The 16,985-nt window shown below is 42.5% G+C and overlaps 1 long non-coding RNA gene across 1 annotated transcript; it reads left to right on the top strand.

The window, feature by feature from the left end:
• The first annotated feature begins 226 nt into the window (after positions 1-226).
• On the top strand, positions 227-6,896 carry LOC142829774 (uncharacterized). The gene is made up of 4 exons (XR_012904527.1): positions 227-326; positions 1,150-1,282; positions 2,099-2,177; positions 5,956-6,896. It is a non-coding gene; the product is annotated as an uncharacterized LOC142829774 (long non-coding RNA).
• The last annotated feature ends 10,089 nt before the right edge of the window (positions 6,897-16,985 follow it).

Below are 16,985 nucleotides of genomic sequence, written 5' to 3'. Positions count from 1 at the left end.
CCTGCTGCACAGAGAACAATATATGAAGGAAACAAGGTGCTCATGTGAACCCCAGGGGAGTGACCTGGAGACACAACTTTGGACAGTGAGGAGGATGGGTTGTGAGTATTGTGAGCTTCATATGTTCTAAGAGTAATAAAGGGTACCTAGGACTAATTCATCTGAGTCTTGTCTAAGGATGTAAGAGTTTAACTGGATAACTGATAAGCTGATGCTTATCTGTTCCAGTTAATGGCTCAACTCCGGAGAGGCAAGTGGCATTGGGAACCTGTGGGGTTGGAGTCCATGGCACCCATTTAACCGATGGAATTACAATTGGTTACATGGTGAGTATTTTTTTAAACCCTTTTTACATCCCTGTTGCACACTCTGCCTCTTAAGGATGCCAGAACCATTTGTAGAAGTGGGGGAGACAGCGGCGGATATAGGGCAGTGCGAGCCGGGTGGCTGCCCCAGGCCCCATGCTACAATAGTCCCCGCACTGAGCACAAACGGCCACTTGAGCTGCTTGATCCTGCACGGTGGCCCAGCTGAGTGGCGCAGAACTCAGCCGAGAGCCACAGCAGGAGGTGAAGGGGGGCAGGGCAGTGATGTACATGGCCGGGGGCGGGAGGCAAAGGACATGACAGAGGCACCCCCAGGCCATGTACATCACCACCCCGCCTCCCTTTGCCTCCTGCCATGGTGCTCGGTTGAGTTCTGCGCTGCTCAGCTGGGCCACCGTGCAGGAGCAAGCGGCCATTTGGGCTCCACGAGTAAGAGGCAGGAGGGGGAGGGTTAAGAAGAAGAGAAAGAGAGAGAGAGTGAGGCAGGAGGAGAAGAGAAAGAGAGAGAGAGAGAGTGAGGCAGGAGGAGAAGAGAAAGAGAGAGAGAGTGAGGCAGGAGGAGAAGAGAAAGAGAGAGAGAGTGAGGCAGGAGGAGAAGAGAAGGAGAGAGAGAGAGTGAGGCAGGAGGAGAAGAGACTGAAATACAAATGAAATTTTTAAATTATTAATGCAGAATTTTGTTTAAGAATGACTTACAATATAATTAAAATAAAAATTATCCAACTAAATTAAGTTTCTATCAAATTTACCCAATTCACATTTAATATGAAAGTAGCCTTCAATTTGCTCATTTGACTCCTTTTTTTCTATTTTTTCTCCAAAGGGGAGCCCCGCGAAATTGTGCTCTCTGAGCCCCGCAAAACTCTCATCCACCCCAGGAGGGAGGCAAGGTCAGTGTGCTCCCTCTCTTTGCAGGCTAGCTGCTCTGACAGTGAGCCAGCTTCCTTCTCTTTCTGGTGAGTGAGAAGTATAATTTGGCTCTCAGCAAAATTGATTACTTGGGGGGGGGCGAGAGGGGAACGTGTGTAGGACATAAATTGTGTGCTTCTATTTCTTAAAGTGGAGGTATGTCCCTCTAACTTCTAAAAATGGGGTGGGGCTTGCACCCCAGTTCCAGCACCAATATTGTCTTTCCCTGTGGAAGGAAAAACACTGACCCCCTGCTAGATCTCCTTAAGGCATGGGTGGGCAATTTATCCAACTTAAAATTTAGTGCCTCTCTTTCTCCCTACCTCAATGTGCAGAGTAAGCACAAAGGTTCAAAGTATTTAGCACATCGCAGAAAATGGACAAGTCATTATTATTCTGGCTAGAGTATACTATGTCAACACCAGCAGTCTGGACAGCACATAAGAATGGCTTAATAGTAAGAATCTGTATAAGTCCCAAGATAGAATTTAAAAGCTTTCCTGAATTGGTTCTTACGGTAGCAATGCACAACGTAAGTGGAGCAGGAAAGATGCACAGTGCAAAAGGAGGCATGGCCAGTAGAATGTAAAAAGTAGTGTATTGGTTTCCTGCCATCTGGAAGTGCATTGTGAAGGACACTAGGATAGCATAAGGTAAAGCAGTTCCAAGCAGTATCTTCCATGGACGAGGTTGCTATGGGGGGCATTGTACTATTGGATGGGTTCTTGTGGCCTGTGTGATTGCAAGTTGTAAGCCATCTGGTATCAGGTTAATATTAGTAAAGTGCTCTGACCTGAAAAATGCTGTACAAGGGCTAAACATTACTATAAAGCTGCCTGACAATTTCATCTTGTCTGTTACAGCTCACGATTTCTAACTTCTCATTGGTACGGTATATAATGCGAATCATTTAATGGGACTGTGACGACACACTTTGTACATGTGAGTGTTGGCTAGAGAACTTCAACGTATCTACTCTCTGTATGCACTTTAGGACCTGCTGATTTAATCATTTTCTGTATATTTAGGGTCACATTAGACGGCTGGATAAAATGCTTTAGTTCTCATTTCTGTTCCTGACCAGCAGTGGATGTTCTTCTCCTTCACATTCTGTTATACGTAATTAGGGTAATTGCTGTTTCTAACTGATTTGTGGACTGAGCTTGGGGTCTTTTAGGCTGTACTATCAATATCCCTTTGCCCTTTTTACAGCTTGCTATACTTCATTAGATATATCTCTCATTGGTAGGTGTATTCACCTTTATACTAGCTTCTTAGGAGAGAGGGATAGATATTAGTGAATGATACCTATTGTTTTGGTGCATTCTTGAAACAAATGGTTTTTTGTTGTTGTTGTTTGTTGTTTTTTTAGGAGCAGTCAGAGACTTAGAAATGTGTAAAGGTCTCAGAGGGGTAGCCATGTTAGTCTATGACTTAAAAAAAAACCAACCCATAGAGTGGTTCTATGGCACCTTAGGCTACATCTATACTGCACAGTTATTTTGGAACTAGCCAATAAGCCCGTCATAAGACGGGATTTTCAGGTTTCTCCTCCACGTTGGTCTTCTCTCCTGAGCCTCCCGTCTCTCGCTCCATGTCTCTTTCTCTCCTCCTCCTCCTGCCTCCCCCCCCCCCTCAGCTCTCCTCTGCCTTCTCCCTCTCTCTCTGTCTCTCTCTTTCTCTTCTCCCCCTCCTGCCTCTCACTCTCTCTGCTCGCCTCTGTCTCCGTTGGGGATGAACGCTCATCCAGGCCCCGCCCCCTGGCCATGTACATCACCACCTCACCCCCCTCCCCTCCTGCTGGGGCACTCGGTGACTTCTGCGTCACTCAGCCGGGCTGCCGCGGGGAAGAAGCGGCACAAGCGGCCGTTTGGGCCCCGCACTCCCCATGCAGCATGGGCTGCCCAGAGGGAACAGCCAGCATTTCAGCCTTACAGACTCTCAGACATTGGGCTACTATATATATGATAAACTACTCTGGAATAGTTATTCTGACATTGCCCCTCGCTATGCCCATTCTAAGTAATTCCTCCTGGGGCTCTAAATCGAGATAGAATGTCTACATCAGGGAAGCCTGCCTTAGACTAATTTTGAGACTTCTCTGCAGTGTAGACGTGCTATTTAAAAATAAGCTATTTCAAAATAGCAGAAGTGGAGCTTCTACACATGCCTTATTTCGAAATAGCTATTTCGGAACAGGCATTATTCTTCATAGAATAAAGTTTACAGAAGTCGGAATAAGCCATCCACTATTTCACAATTATTTTGAAATAATGGAATTGCCATGTAGAGGCTCACCGTTACTCCGAAATAACCGTTATTCCAAAATAACTTTGCTGTGTAAACACACTCTTAGAGACTAATAAAAATTTAGATAGTATGGTGAGCTTTAGTGGGCACAACCCATTTCTTCAGATACTATCTTAAAGCCTCTAAGGTGCTGTAGAACCACTCTTGGTTTTTTTTTAAAGCTTTAAAAAAAAAAAAAAAAAAAAGCTTAAAAAAACCAGGAGTGGTTCTGCAGCACCTTAGAGGCTTTTTTTTTTTAAGAGAAAGAAATGTAGAGTACCTTAAACAAGAATAAAGTAAAACTAAGACAACAGCATAAGAGAAAAATAATTCTGTATTCTTTAAGGTGGGGAAGAATAAAATTAGGTTACCAAAAACTGCAAGGTTGTACAGAATAAAAATAGCTTGAGTAAAAATGATGCTCAAGCCAGTGACAAAATAAAGTGTGCCAGCGTTGTGGCATTGTATTTGGCCAGAAATAATTTAGAAGCCCATAAGAGGAGGAAACACAAAGAGAAGTAAAGGTGACGAGTAAAGATAAGAATTATTCATAAATTGAAGGATGATATTTTTCTTCTATGGAATAACACATGCAGTAATGTAACAAGTGCTTCTTCAAGGGCACTAAAAGAGTGTTGCACTGCAGAGACTGAAAATAGAAAAGTCAAGAAGAATGTGGCCAAACTGCTTGAAGATGAGGGTAATAATATTTTATTTCTTTAGTAACTGTCATGTATAGAAACACAAATTGACTCAGAAGATAAATTCTTGGAAACAGGAACAAAAGAATAAATATAGATAATCTGCAGAAATGGATTGGCAAGGAATTTGTTCATATCAGTAGCAAAAGGAGGGCAAAATATTTGAAGCTTGCATTATCTTTAGCTCAGTTCTGGGAACTGCAGACTCTCCAAGATGTGATTTCAATGTAAGGAGAAAAAGGAAAGGTCTCTGGTGATACTGCCAATGAGCTGATTATTTAAAGTGGGTGTAATGAATGTATTTATTATCTCCACAGTCATTATAAATGCATGTGCACAGCTTTGTCAGTGACAAGTACAGAAGATAAAATAGGCATGGGGCCAACCTGAAACCTCAAATAAAATTGTGGTAAAAGTTTGGATCAGGGATGAACTTTGAAATTCAGATCCAGTGCAATACAAATAGTCTATGTCTACACTGGCACGATCTTGCGCAAAAGCGGATGCTCTTGTGCAAAAACTTGCTGCCTGTCTACACTGGCCACCTGTTCTTGAGCAGGTAAACTGACGTTCTAATGTATAAAATCAGGGCTTTTTGTGCCAGCACTCTGATGCTCCCACTCAGGAATAAGCCCTCTTGCGCAAGAGCTCTTCCAGAAAAGGCCAGTGTAAACAGACAACATGAATTTCTTGCGCAAGAAAGCCCTATGGTTAAAATGGCCATCAGAGCTTTCTTGCGCAAGAGAGTGTCTACACTGCCATGGATGCTCTTGTGCAAAAGCACATGCCAGTATAGACACTCTTCTGGAAGAATTTTTGCAGAAGAGCTCTTCTGCAAAAGAGTTTTTGTGTGAGAACACACCAGTATAGACATAGCTTAATACAGTATTAGCTAATGTTGCCACTTAGGCTATGTCTAGACTGCAAGCCTCTTTCGAAAGAGCGCGTCTAGACTGCACGTTGAACTTTCGAAAAAGCGGCTTGCTTTTTCGAAAGAAAGCATCCAGTGAGTCTGGATGCTCTCTTTCGAAGAAGCCCTATTTACATTGAAGAACGCCTTCTTTCGAAAGAGGAACTTTCGAAAGAAGGCGTTCTTCCTCATGAAATGAGGTTTACCGCCATCGAAAGAAAAGCCGCTTGAGTCTGGACGCAGGTGAGGTTTTTTCGAAAAAAGGCTACTTTTTTTGAAAAAACCCCTGAGTCTGGACACAGCCTTAGTGATGGCTGTAAAAAAACAATGCAGTGACACTTGTACCCTCAAGGAATGTGAGGAGAAAGCATGTCTTGTGGTTAAGGCATTGAATGAGGACTGATGAGATCTGGGTTTGAATCATGGTTCTGGGATCCAAGTAGGGATGTAAGTGACTATTCAACAAGCTTATGCTTAGGGATCGTCAAGTAGTAATTCGACTAGTCACTCCCCCCTCCCGCCCCTTGCTGCCTCTATCAGAGAGAGGCAGTTGGAGGGGGGCAGACGAGGGGAAGCTAGTGCTGGGTGAGACGGGAAGTAGAGGCTTAGCGGGGAAATGGCACTAGTCTGACTGCTATGCCTCTTCCTACATTTCAAAGGGAGAGGTGGGTGTGGGGAACGTGGGGACAACAAGCACCCGTCCCCACCCCTTATATGGGCCCTAGGCAGTGTCCGCTTTTGCGTCCTTGGTTCATTAAAAATAATCCTATGTAATTTCTGGTTTTGGTCTTATGCGCAGTGTGTGCTTTTATCATAATAGGAAACAGTCCAAAAAAGAACAGTGTGGAATGCTACTATTTCATCTCCGTGAATTACAAGACTCTCACTGGGAAAATGGTTGATCCAATGGTTCCTGTTTTAGCCCAGTCCCTCCTCCATGTCTATTCCTCACTTTAAAGATCACAAGGCTCTCAGATATTGTGCTAGTGGCGGCTGTACCTGTGCCTATTCTTCTATTAAATCACAGTTGAGAAATGGATATTCGCTTGAAGAGTAGACAGATTAGCATAGCTGCTTAGCTCCTGACCAGTCCAGGTGTATCAAGACAATGGGAATAGCAAACTCTACCCAGGATAACAGGTGCTCCATGGAAGAAAAGTGTGGATAGCGAAAAGCGTTATGAAAATCCTCACCAGTTTGATCATGTTTTTTGTCCCACTGGGATCATTTTAAAAAATGTATTCAGTGGGCCTGTGACTTGTATCCAAATTGTTAATGAAATGAAGCTTCTGAGGATGGTTTCATCTTTTATAGGTATAGTCCACAATTACACGCATGGAAATTTAAGAAAGCCTAAGGTGGTGTGTGTGGTTTTTTTTTTTTTTTTTTTTTTTTTTTTTTAAAACAAATCTCTCAAACATTTCAGACCTTTCAAATGATCAGACCTTTTAAATGATCAGGCATGCCTTGTGCACCAAACATCACTATGTTACTGCCTTTACCCCACTGTCAATGTAAACCCTCTCCCCTCGGTGTGTTAACCGCCAGCAGTATTTCTCTGCCTATCTGTGATCCTCCCTATCTGTCCTACCAGCAGCCCTCCAGATTTATTTTATCTATCACTTCTGTGTATTTTCTATATTTAATTCCAAGTCATTTTCCCAAGCTTAACCATGAATGCATATGCTATGCATCCAATTCAACCATCTTATTATGTATGCTCTTTGCATTTGTATACATTCTTTTTAACTTCAATACCAGCATATGTTTCATTACTTTCCCCTCCTAGTTCTAGAAGCATTAACTTGTTTTCTTGCTGCATATAGGTCTCCATGTTATAGGTCTCTAAAGACTCACTATATAAATATAAAAGAATATGGAGACACTGCAGGATTTTTTTCCAGCATTCTTTCTAACCAAAATGTTACTGGTGCTAGCTGACAATATGTTGTGTATACTTAGCAAGTGTTCATCCCCACCCTTCCCTATTACACAGTGATTGGGGTTTAGAATGACATTCATGACAGACAAAACACACATGGGAGTCTATTGATACATAGCAATGTTTTGAGAGAACTGCTCAGAGAAAGCATATTGTTTAAGGGAATCCCTAACCTTAGGCTACAGACCTGCAAAATCTTTAAGGTCCCACCAAATAGATCCTTTTCTTCTTTTGAGATAAATCCAAAATGTGGAATCCTAGCCTGGTGAAAGAAATCAATACAGTGAGCTTGATTCTCTTTTATCTGGCCTCTTGTATAGTCACACTCTCCTGTGCAAAGCAAGTATCCTTTCAGAATAGTAGTGTCTTACACTCACTTCACACAAAGTGTCAATAACACAGAGGCCCCACGTGGTGAAGAACCACGTCCACTGTTTGTTGAAGGTAGATTAGAGCTTTCTCCCTCTTTCATGGGAGACTGCATATCTTTCCTGTTGGATTCTGTGCTCTTTACTATGGTAATTGACAAATTAGGTGAACCAGTCTCCCAAAACAGAAAGCAAAATGTCAAAAGTTGGCACAATCTACTCTTATGTGTAAGTTATTAAAATCTCTGAAAAGACTGAAGTTTCAGAGAGGCCTTGGTGTCACTGAATTTAAAGGATGGGTACACTGGGAGGTTTTTCTTTCTCCTCTTAGGAGAAGCTAGCAAAGATACTGAAGCCTTGGACCGCTTCTCTTTGAACATTGTTAAGGTTATTCCATTTCAGGTAAATGACTAGTATAAACATTGCCATCTTCATGTCGCCATCTCTTTTCATGCAGATAGGGCGCAGGTTAGTTGCTTTCATGCAATGAGTCCTCTAATTCACAATTTTTCTGTTTCAGTTTGCCAGCTTTGATATCTATGGTTTTTCTGCCTTCCATTGTAAGCAAGACTGATCTTTGAACATCTGTGCTTCAGGGAAGATCGAAGCTCTGGAGGGTGATCTTCCCATGTTTGATTTAGCGGGTCTTATAAAGACCCACTAAATCAAACATTTGAGCATGCCACCACCAACCCTGGAACTCCATGCAGTTGCAAGGAGTAAGGGAAGCTGATAGGAAAGTTTCTCCCATCGACCTCCTGCTGTGGGTATGCCCCGGAAAATTCACGTAGCTGGAGTTGCATATCTTGCATTGATTTTTCTCTGTCAGTGTAGACCTGGCCTCAGAATGTGGTAGTAAACTTTATATTTAGTAGTATATTTTCCAAGCACCCCATTACAGTCTGTATGTGATTATGAATTCAAGTTAGTAAAGATTTCGTCTCTCTGAGAAGTATATCTCCCTACAATCAATGTGGGTCAACAAATGGTGCATTATATAGCTCAGGTTCTATCTTGTGTCTTCACTTGTATTCTTTGTGGAGTAAAATCCTAATTGATGCTAAACTTCTACATTCCTATTCAGCTTCATTGGAAGTTGCAAGTTCTCATTAAGTCAGGAATTTGGGATATCATGACGGTAGTGATTATAGAGTAGAATATTAGATGAAAGGATGGGCAATAAAAGAAATGGCAGGAAATCAGAAATCCATAATTCTCATATCTGCTTTGCTTGTGGTCTTGGTTGGTGACCTGGGCCAATTCACTTGACTTTTTGCTTCAATTTATTACTTATTGAAATGGGCATAACAATATTTACCAACCACACAATATTGTTCAGGAGTCTTGGCATATCCAAGCAATTGTAATGATTTGTTTATTTGCAATACATCACTCAGCTACTAGTTCCTGGCAATCAATAGAGCTCCAAGTATGTGCAACTTGCTTGTATTGGTATTTGTAGCTATTTTTTTTAAACATTACCTGTTTAAGAAGATCTGAGTTTCTATTTTCTGTAATATCAGCTAATGTTTGTAAGATGCTCGATTGTTCAAAGTGTAGAAATATAATATATTTTGAAAGGTTGTTTTTTTTTGTAGGCAACGGGAACTTTTTTCATATATATATATATATATATATATATATATATATATATATATATATATATATATATATGAGAGAGAGAGAGAGATATATTTTATGTTCAGTTGAATTTGATGGAATAAATTTGGATTTGTTACACCAGAATAGGTCTATCCGCGTCAGTGGAGTTACTCTGAAATTACACTGATATAACTGATCTCAGAATTTGGTCCTCTGCTTTCTGTTCTGAACTGGACTGAAGCACTGTATAAGAAAATAAGAGAAGGTGTAGAAAGGGTAGCCTCACCTGCTTTGTGGCTGGGCAGGGCATAGTTTCTCCCGTCTAGCACTCCTATATCTGTTTGCCTATCTCCTGGGAATTGGGAAAGTGTGATGTTAAGCATGCCCCTCCAATCTCAGACACAATACCCCTTTTTCAAATATTTGCCAACCTCATTTGCTCTGTTCATGCCTCTGAATTTCTGCCATATCAGGCCCATGTTAATCGTGAATTCACGGCTTGCCTGTGTGGGGTGCATACTCCATCACACAAGGACAAGCATAACTCTAGAAACTGAAAAGGCCAGATTTGATTACCAGTGTAAAACTGAAATAACTGCTGTTTTCACAATAAGACCAGCCTCTGTCCTAAAAAATTAAATTTTCCACATGAGTCCTGAGAATTAGACACACTTTATGAGACTATATGTACCCTATATATAAGAAAAATTCAGACTGAATCAATGAGCATTGATGGTGTAAAACAGGAAAATGAGTTCTGTGCACATACTAACTAGTATGTATAGTCTTGGGTTTATTTTTTTCCAGCAATGACAATGATAAAACATGCATTGTGTCCTCTCTGATGCATTGTATATTGATGATCCACCTGTACGTGATGGCATATTTGAAAATGATGAAAAGACTATGCCAAGTTAACAAATCTTATACATGCATTATAGCAAGATTTCAGGCTTCCAAATAGGGACTGGAAAACAAATGTTGATAGATATGGTGATTTATTGAACAGGTTGTCCAGCCCATGTGTAAAATAACTGTGACAACAGAATACAGCACAGTGTTCTGCAGCTATAGCTGAGTTTCTTCATCATCTACTGGGAAAAATACCATACTTGTTCATTACCACCTCTTCTTTCCAGGGAGATCCATTTGCAAGTTGTCTTGCTTTTAGAAACACTCAGAGAATGTTCTTTCTATCAGACTTATTCCCCTGAAAACAGTCTAGTATAATCTTGTTTTGCATGTGCTGTGAGCTGTTTCATGTCATTCCCATTGTGGCAGCTGTGTGCAAGTATTGAAGGCAAGATGCAAAAAATATATATCTTCTTCTGATGATGGAATTCTTTACTGGTTCGTATATGGGCACCCCAGGTTGTTATGAAACAAATGGAGAAATGAAACATGACTTCTTAAAGGGGCATACATCTTTATAGTTTCTCTATTCCCACAAAGTTGAAGAGTCTCCCAGGTCCAAAGGGGAGATCTTTTGTGAAACACAGGTAGACTTGCTTCCCTTGGCAGAAGACCATCTTAACAGAGAAAAAGCAATTTAGTCACTGCTGTCAAAGCGGTATCTCCAACTGTTTCAAGAACAAGTACCAAACTGATGTTTTATACAAGAAAGTTTTCATTCTTCCAAACAAAAATGTCTTTTTCATTGAATTGGGAACTTCTGTGGGAAATGTCTTTGAAGAAAAGAGATTTTTCCAGTTTTCATTAATGTTATTTTTAAAGAAAATCCAACTTGTTTTGAAGAATGTTTTTTAAAACTAGGAAAACCTTTTCAGTTTTGCAGTTTTTTAGTAGGAAGATAAAAACCCAACCTTCCTTATCCGATCTAAACATAACCCTGCCCCTGAAAATGACTTCAACTAACAGTATACACAGTGCTCTAAGGAGTCAAGGTGCCAGTCAGGATACAAACTTAACTCCGAATACAAGGTACTAAGGGTACATCTACACTAGTTCCCTAGTTCGAACTAGGGAGGCTAATGAGGGTGACCGAAATTGCAAATGAAGCGCGGGATTTAAATATCCCACCCTTCATTACCATGTTGCCAGGCGGTTGCCGTTTTGGAAACTGACTAGCCCGGAATAACTGCCCGCGTCTACACGCGGCAGAGAAGCGCAATTCCAAGATAAACCCCTTAGTTCGAATTACCAGTTAAACCTGCATTCCATTGACACATCTGCGAACCACCGCTCCGGGAAAATATAAAGCATTTATCCGGCTGCCTTTGCAAGGGAAGTGCCAGATAGAAATCTTCCGACAACTGATTATGCTGCTTCCTTCCCATTGCATCTGGGGAGGAGACCATGGGTTTTAAATCTTCCAATCTGGGCTCAGCATCAAATCACTAGAGACTGTGCTTTTAAGGAATGATTTGTTTTCTTAAAGAGCAAGGTGCATTTTAATAGTTGCTGTCAGAGGCATGATCTGCTGAATTAAGAAGACTGTTCTGTCTGTGGATATGAGTTTCTGGCTCCAGAGGCCGTGCTTGCTCATTGAAGAGGAACACTTTTGCCTTTCTCTTCTGACTCAACCCCTAAGCAATATTCGTTGTATTGATTCCATTCATCCAAACCCATAGCCACATACCACATGTTAATGCTCTTGTTTTAAAAAGTCCACACAAAAAAAGATTAACAGTATTTTGGGGATAATGCTAAATTGGGGGGTCCCCTTGAGCTTTTTAAGGCCCCTAAGAAATTGCATAGCCTGCTTGTGCCTTCCCCTACAGCTGTCTGATGCTTAAGGAGAGACAAGCCTTACCCTTCCTGATGGAAACAAACTCCTAAGGTTCCTTGTGACAGCTCTGATAGACCTTCAGTTGCTGGGAGCTCACACCTGAACACTATTTTAACTTTCTGTCATGCCTTTAACAGACCTCACTAGGAATGAACCAGTTGCAGGAAGCTACATGGAAATTTCTAGTGGGCTCCACTTTGGTGGAATACTGAACCAAAAATTTCCGGGGGACATATTTAAGGGAAATCATTAGGAAAATCTTTAATTTCCATGTATAAGCTAATTCTGCTTGACCTAAATTTGGTTAGTTTATGTATTATTCATGGCAGGAAAAAAAAAAACTTCTCCTATGTCTTTTTAAGTAGCAATTTCACTCCACCGTGAGCCTGAATCTGTAATAAAAGGAAATAGCAATGATGAATAGACCTGTGTGAAATATTCATAAGGAAATTCAAAAGGTTCATAATTTAAGTTTTTTCCACTTTGTTTCAGTTTTGCAAAATAACACATTATGGGGGATGGGAGGTTCCACTCCAAAACAGAGCTATTTTCATCCGAAGCCCTAATTTTGTGTGGACAGCCTTGCTTTTTCAAGCTCTTGAACTTTGAGTATCACAATTTCATTTTGACCAAGAAAAATTTTCATGGGGGAGGGGAGGGGAAAGGGAGAATATGCCTTTTGAATAGAAAGGTTGCTGTTTTGTTGATAAAACTGGGAGAAGCAAGATATGAGGTTGTGGTGAAAGTGATTGTTCTATTACAATGGAGAACAAAACAAAAATTGAAACATATGGGTCAGTTTTTCCTTCATATATATATGTATATATGTGTGTGTGTATTAGATGTGCCTGCATTTTGATTTTGCTTGACATTTTCCAGAATCCTTTTGACTTGAGTAATTGGTCCAATTTCAGGGTGTTGCAGATTGTTCCAGTTAGGAGAAGAAATTGATGACACACTCAGAAATGTTTTTTCATGCAGTCTTGTATACAGGCAGTCCCCGACTTACACGGATCCGACTTATGTCGGATCCGCACTTACGAACGGGGCTTTTCTTGCCCTGGAGCTCACGGGCGGCGGGTCGCCACCCGTGTTCTCCGGGGCGAGAAAAGCTTCTCCCGGTCTCCCTGGTCTGCTGGGGGAGAGGGGTCCAGCAAAGCCGCTGGAACCCCCAGCAGACCAGCGACACCCGAGCAAAGCCGCCACCTGGGCGGCTTTGCTTGTTTTCCCGGGAGCAAAGCTGCCCAGGTCTGCAGGGAGACGGGGAGCAAAGCCTTCGAGCACGCCCGCAGGGGGACAGCCCAGGCACGCTTGGGCTGTCCCACTGCGGGCGTGCTCCGCGGCTTTGCTCTCCGTCTCCCTGGTCTGCTGGGGGGGGGGGCGCAGCTAGTGCACCCCTCTCCCCCAGAAGACAGGCTTTTGTTGTGGACCCTGGGGCAGAGCAGCTGGGGCACTGCCGGTTGGTCCCGCAGTGCCGCTCTGGGCACTACTGGACCAACCCGGCAGCACCCCAGCTGCTCTGCCCCAGGCATCCTGATTCAGCCGCTGCTGGTCAGTTTCAGCAGCGGCTGAATCAGGACGCCTGGGGCAGAGCAGCTGGGGTGCTGCTGGGTTGGTCCAGGAGCGCCGAGGAGTGGCGCTACTGGAGCAACCCAGCAGCACCCTAGCTGCTCTGCCCCAGGCGTCCCCAAGTCAGCCGCTGCTGAAACTGATCAGCGCTGACTACAGGAAGCCCGAGGCAGAGTTGCTCTGCCCCGGGCTTCCTGGAATCAGCCGCTGATCAGTTTCAGCAGCAGCTGACTTGGGGACGCTTGGGGTTCTTAAGTTGAATCTGTATGTAAGTCAGAACTGGCGGTCAGTTTCAGCAGCGGCTGAATCTGGACGCCAGTTCCGACTTACATACAGATTCAACTTAAGAACAAACCTACAGTCCCTATCTTGTACGTAACCCGGGGACTGCCTGTATTTACAAAGTTTATACATAAACTCCTGCTTTCCAGAGCACAGTGGGAATCAAACAGGATGCAATTTCCTTGGTCACCATTCCAAATCTGCCTCTCCAGCCAGCCCTCTGCACCTGAAGGGCTTGGTCTCTCAGCTTTTTTCACGTTACTAGCACTCCTGTTACTGTCTGCTTAGCTTTCTGTCTGCTTCTGTCACAAGATTCCTCCCTCACTGCCTGGTGATTTCAGTTACAAACACACACTGGATTGTTCTCTTTCACCAAGACCTCTATTTGTTCTTTTTCTACTAAGCACCAGGCAATGCAGGTTTACTCCAAGGGTAAGTTTCCCTGCAGTCCCTCATCCTCCACCCAGGCTCACCCTTTGAGCTTTCTTCTGAGCTACCCTTTGCCAACCAGGCGTCCATGATCCTCCAGAAGCAAATGTATGATTGACTTCAGGTGAGCCCGCAATCTTTTTCAGGCTGCAGCAGTGTCACTGAAAAGGTGCTGCTATAGTGCCCTGTCACACATAGGGTTGCCAGGTGTCTAGTTTTGAACCGAACAGTCCAGTATTTGCGCTTTCTGTTTGGGAAACAAATTGAGAAAATATACATGAGAAAATATAAATGTCCGGTGTTTTCTAAATAAGATGCAATGTAGATTGTGATGTAATATCAAGTGTGTCCAGTATTTTTGTTGAAACCATCTGGCAATCCTTATCACACACATACACCTGGATCCAATGGATGCCCAGACAAGTCCCTGTACTGTTCAGATTTCGAAGAGGCCTTGCATGTGCTGTTGGTCTGGAAAGAGAGAAAGGCCTGTTTTGGGAGTGGAAGCCATGTAATGGTTTAAGCCACTTGAGCTGTATCCTGAGGCTACGTCTACACTATAGGGTTTTTGAGCAAAAATCCATGGAGCATCCACACCTCAAGTGCATTTTTGCGCAAGTAAATTTACACTAAATCAAAAGAACAGAGGGGTTTCTGGGTGTAGGATTCCTCTTTCTATGAGGAATAACTCCTTTTTGTGCAAGAGTTCTTACACAAAAAGGTGTGTGGACGGGCAACAGGTTTTTTGCGCAAAAAGGGCCAATCAAAAAAAGCACAGGTGATCTGGTGGCTATTCTGTGAGAGCAATCAGAGCTTTCTTTCGAGAAAGTGTCCATGCAGTCTGGACACTCTCTTGCGCAAAAGCACATTACTTTTGCGATGCGCTTTTGTAGTGAGGACACGCTTTTGCGCAAGAAGTTTTTACGGAAGATCTCTTTCGCAAAGAGTTTCTTGCACAAGAAGCCTGCTGTGTAGATGTAGCCAGAATGTAAAGCAGTACTTAAGTCTGTCCCATACCAGCAAGATTAAACCATCCCAGAAGAATAGCAAACTGAAAGGTGAGATGGGTCTTGTGGGATGTGGATAGGGCACATGTTTTGATTGTGTAAAATGTATCCATTGGGTGTTGCTTTGTAATCTTTAAAACAAAATTAGGGGTGGTCGCAAATTTTCCATTCTAAATGGAAGATTGGAAAATGGGGGGCGGTTTTTTCCCACAAAATACACTTTCAAGCAAATAGTCTGTTTTACATGGGAAATAATTATTGACTGTGGAAAAATGGAATGTCCGAAATGTGAAAAGTTGATTTTATTTTCATTTTTATTTTTTGTGGAAAAAAAATACAGTACAAGCTTTGCTATCCTGCTCTTTAATATCTGGAAACTCTGGTTAACTAGCATCTGTTACAGATGGCAATACAATTCCTCCTTCAGTTAACCAAAAAAATTCCAATAGCTATCTGGCATCATTTGTAGATATTAAAAGTTAGTAAAATTTGTAATAAAACAATAAAGTTTGTTCATGTCACACTTCTGAATATAATACTCATTATCAGATATGATCTAACCCATCCTGCATCTATGGCTAGCATACTGTGAAAAATTCATGAACCATTGGTGTAAAGCTCAAGTAATTGGCACATTTTGATTAACTGGTAACCCCCATTCCTCATGAAAGCTAGATAATAAAGCTTGTACTGTGTTTGAATTTTGAAGTACCACAATAGTGCCTCCATGGGAGCTGCAGTTCAGGCGCATTGTGCTTCTGTTGTTGTCTGTGGTCATTTTCCACAGTGCACTGTGGCTATGCAACTTCCATGATAGACCACTTCCTTTTACAAAGAGGGAAGACTAGTGCATCATGGGAAAGAGTCCACCTCCGGAAGCTCTGTTTCTAAAAGAGAATGGGAGCATTTGGCTCCCACACTAAAACACTCAAGAGGCATCACAGTAGCATTTTATACTCCTCGTTTTTCAGTTCACCCCAATGTTTTGGATTTTAAGTTTTTTGCCGTGAATTTGTAGAATTGGGGGGGAGGGGAGAAATTGCAGTGAAAACTGTTTCCCTCCATTTTTGTTAACTTTTTTCCACAGGAAAACAAACAAACGAAACAAACTTTTTGACTAACTTTGTACAAAATCCGGGATGGTTCCTGTGGAAAGCGACTCATCAGCCAGTGCACTGCTTTGTGGCTCGGGTATGGAGAGGGCATTGTTGGGTTTAGTTTTCTGTAGTCCTAGCTAGCAGCCACATTCTTGCCCCGTGACTTGACCCTCTGTCTGGTAACTTCTGACTTCATCCCTTTCAGGCAAAACCAGAATTTTCATTGACTAGTCCTAGACTAGTCACATATGTTTGATTGGCTGTCTCCCCAGCGAGACTGTAGGGGAAACCAGTCCCTCCCTTTACCCTGGGTTCCATTGTGATTATGTCTGTCTAATCAAGCCTCTTGCTTCTTTCCTGGCCCATTTCCCCTAGGCTACGTCTACATTGGCCCCTTTTCCGAAAGGGGCATGTTAATTTCAGAGATCGTAATAGGGAAATCCGCGGGTAGATTTAAATATCCCCCTCGGCATTTAAATAAAAATGTCCGCCGCTTTTTTCCGGCTTTTCTAAAAGCCGGAAAAGAGCGTCTACACTGGCCCCAATCCTCCAGAAAAAGCACCCTTTTCCGGAGGATCTTATTCCTACTTTGAAGGGCACTTTTTCCAGAGGATCGGGGCCAGTGTAGACGCTCTTTTCCGGCTTTTCTAAAAGCCGGAAAAAAGCGGCGGACATTTTTATTTAAATGCCGCGGGGGATATTTAAATCCCCCGCGGATTTCCCTATTACGATCTCTGAAATTAACATGCCCCTTCCGGAAAAGGGGCCAATGTAGACAAGCCCCTAATGTGTCTATCTTCTCCAC

This window comes from Pelodiscus sinensis, chromosome 6, assembly GCF_049634645.1.
Source record: "Pelodiscus sinensis isolate JC-2024 chromosome 6, ASM4963464v1, whole genome shotgun sequence".
Lineage (NCBI taxonomy): Eukaryota > Metazoa > Chordata > Testudines > Trionychidae > Pelodiscus > Pelodiscus sinensis.
This window is presented reverse-complemented; position numbering and strand designations above follow the sequence as displayed.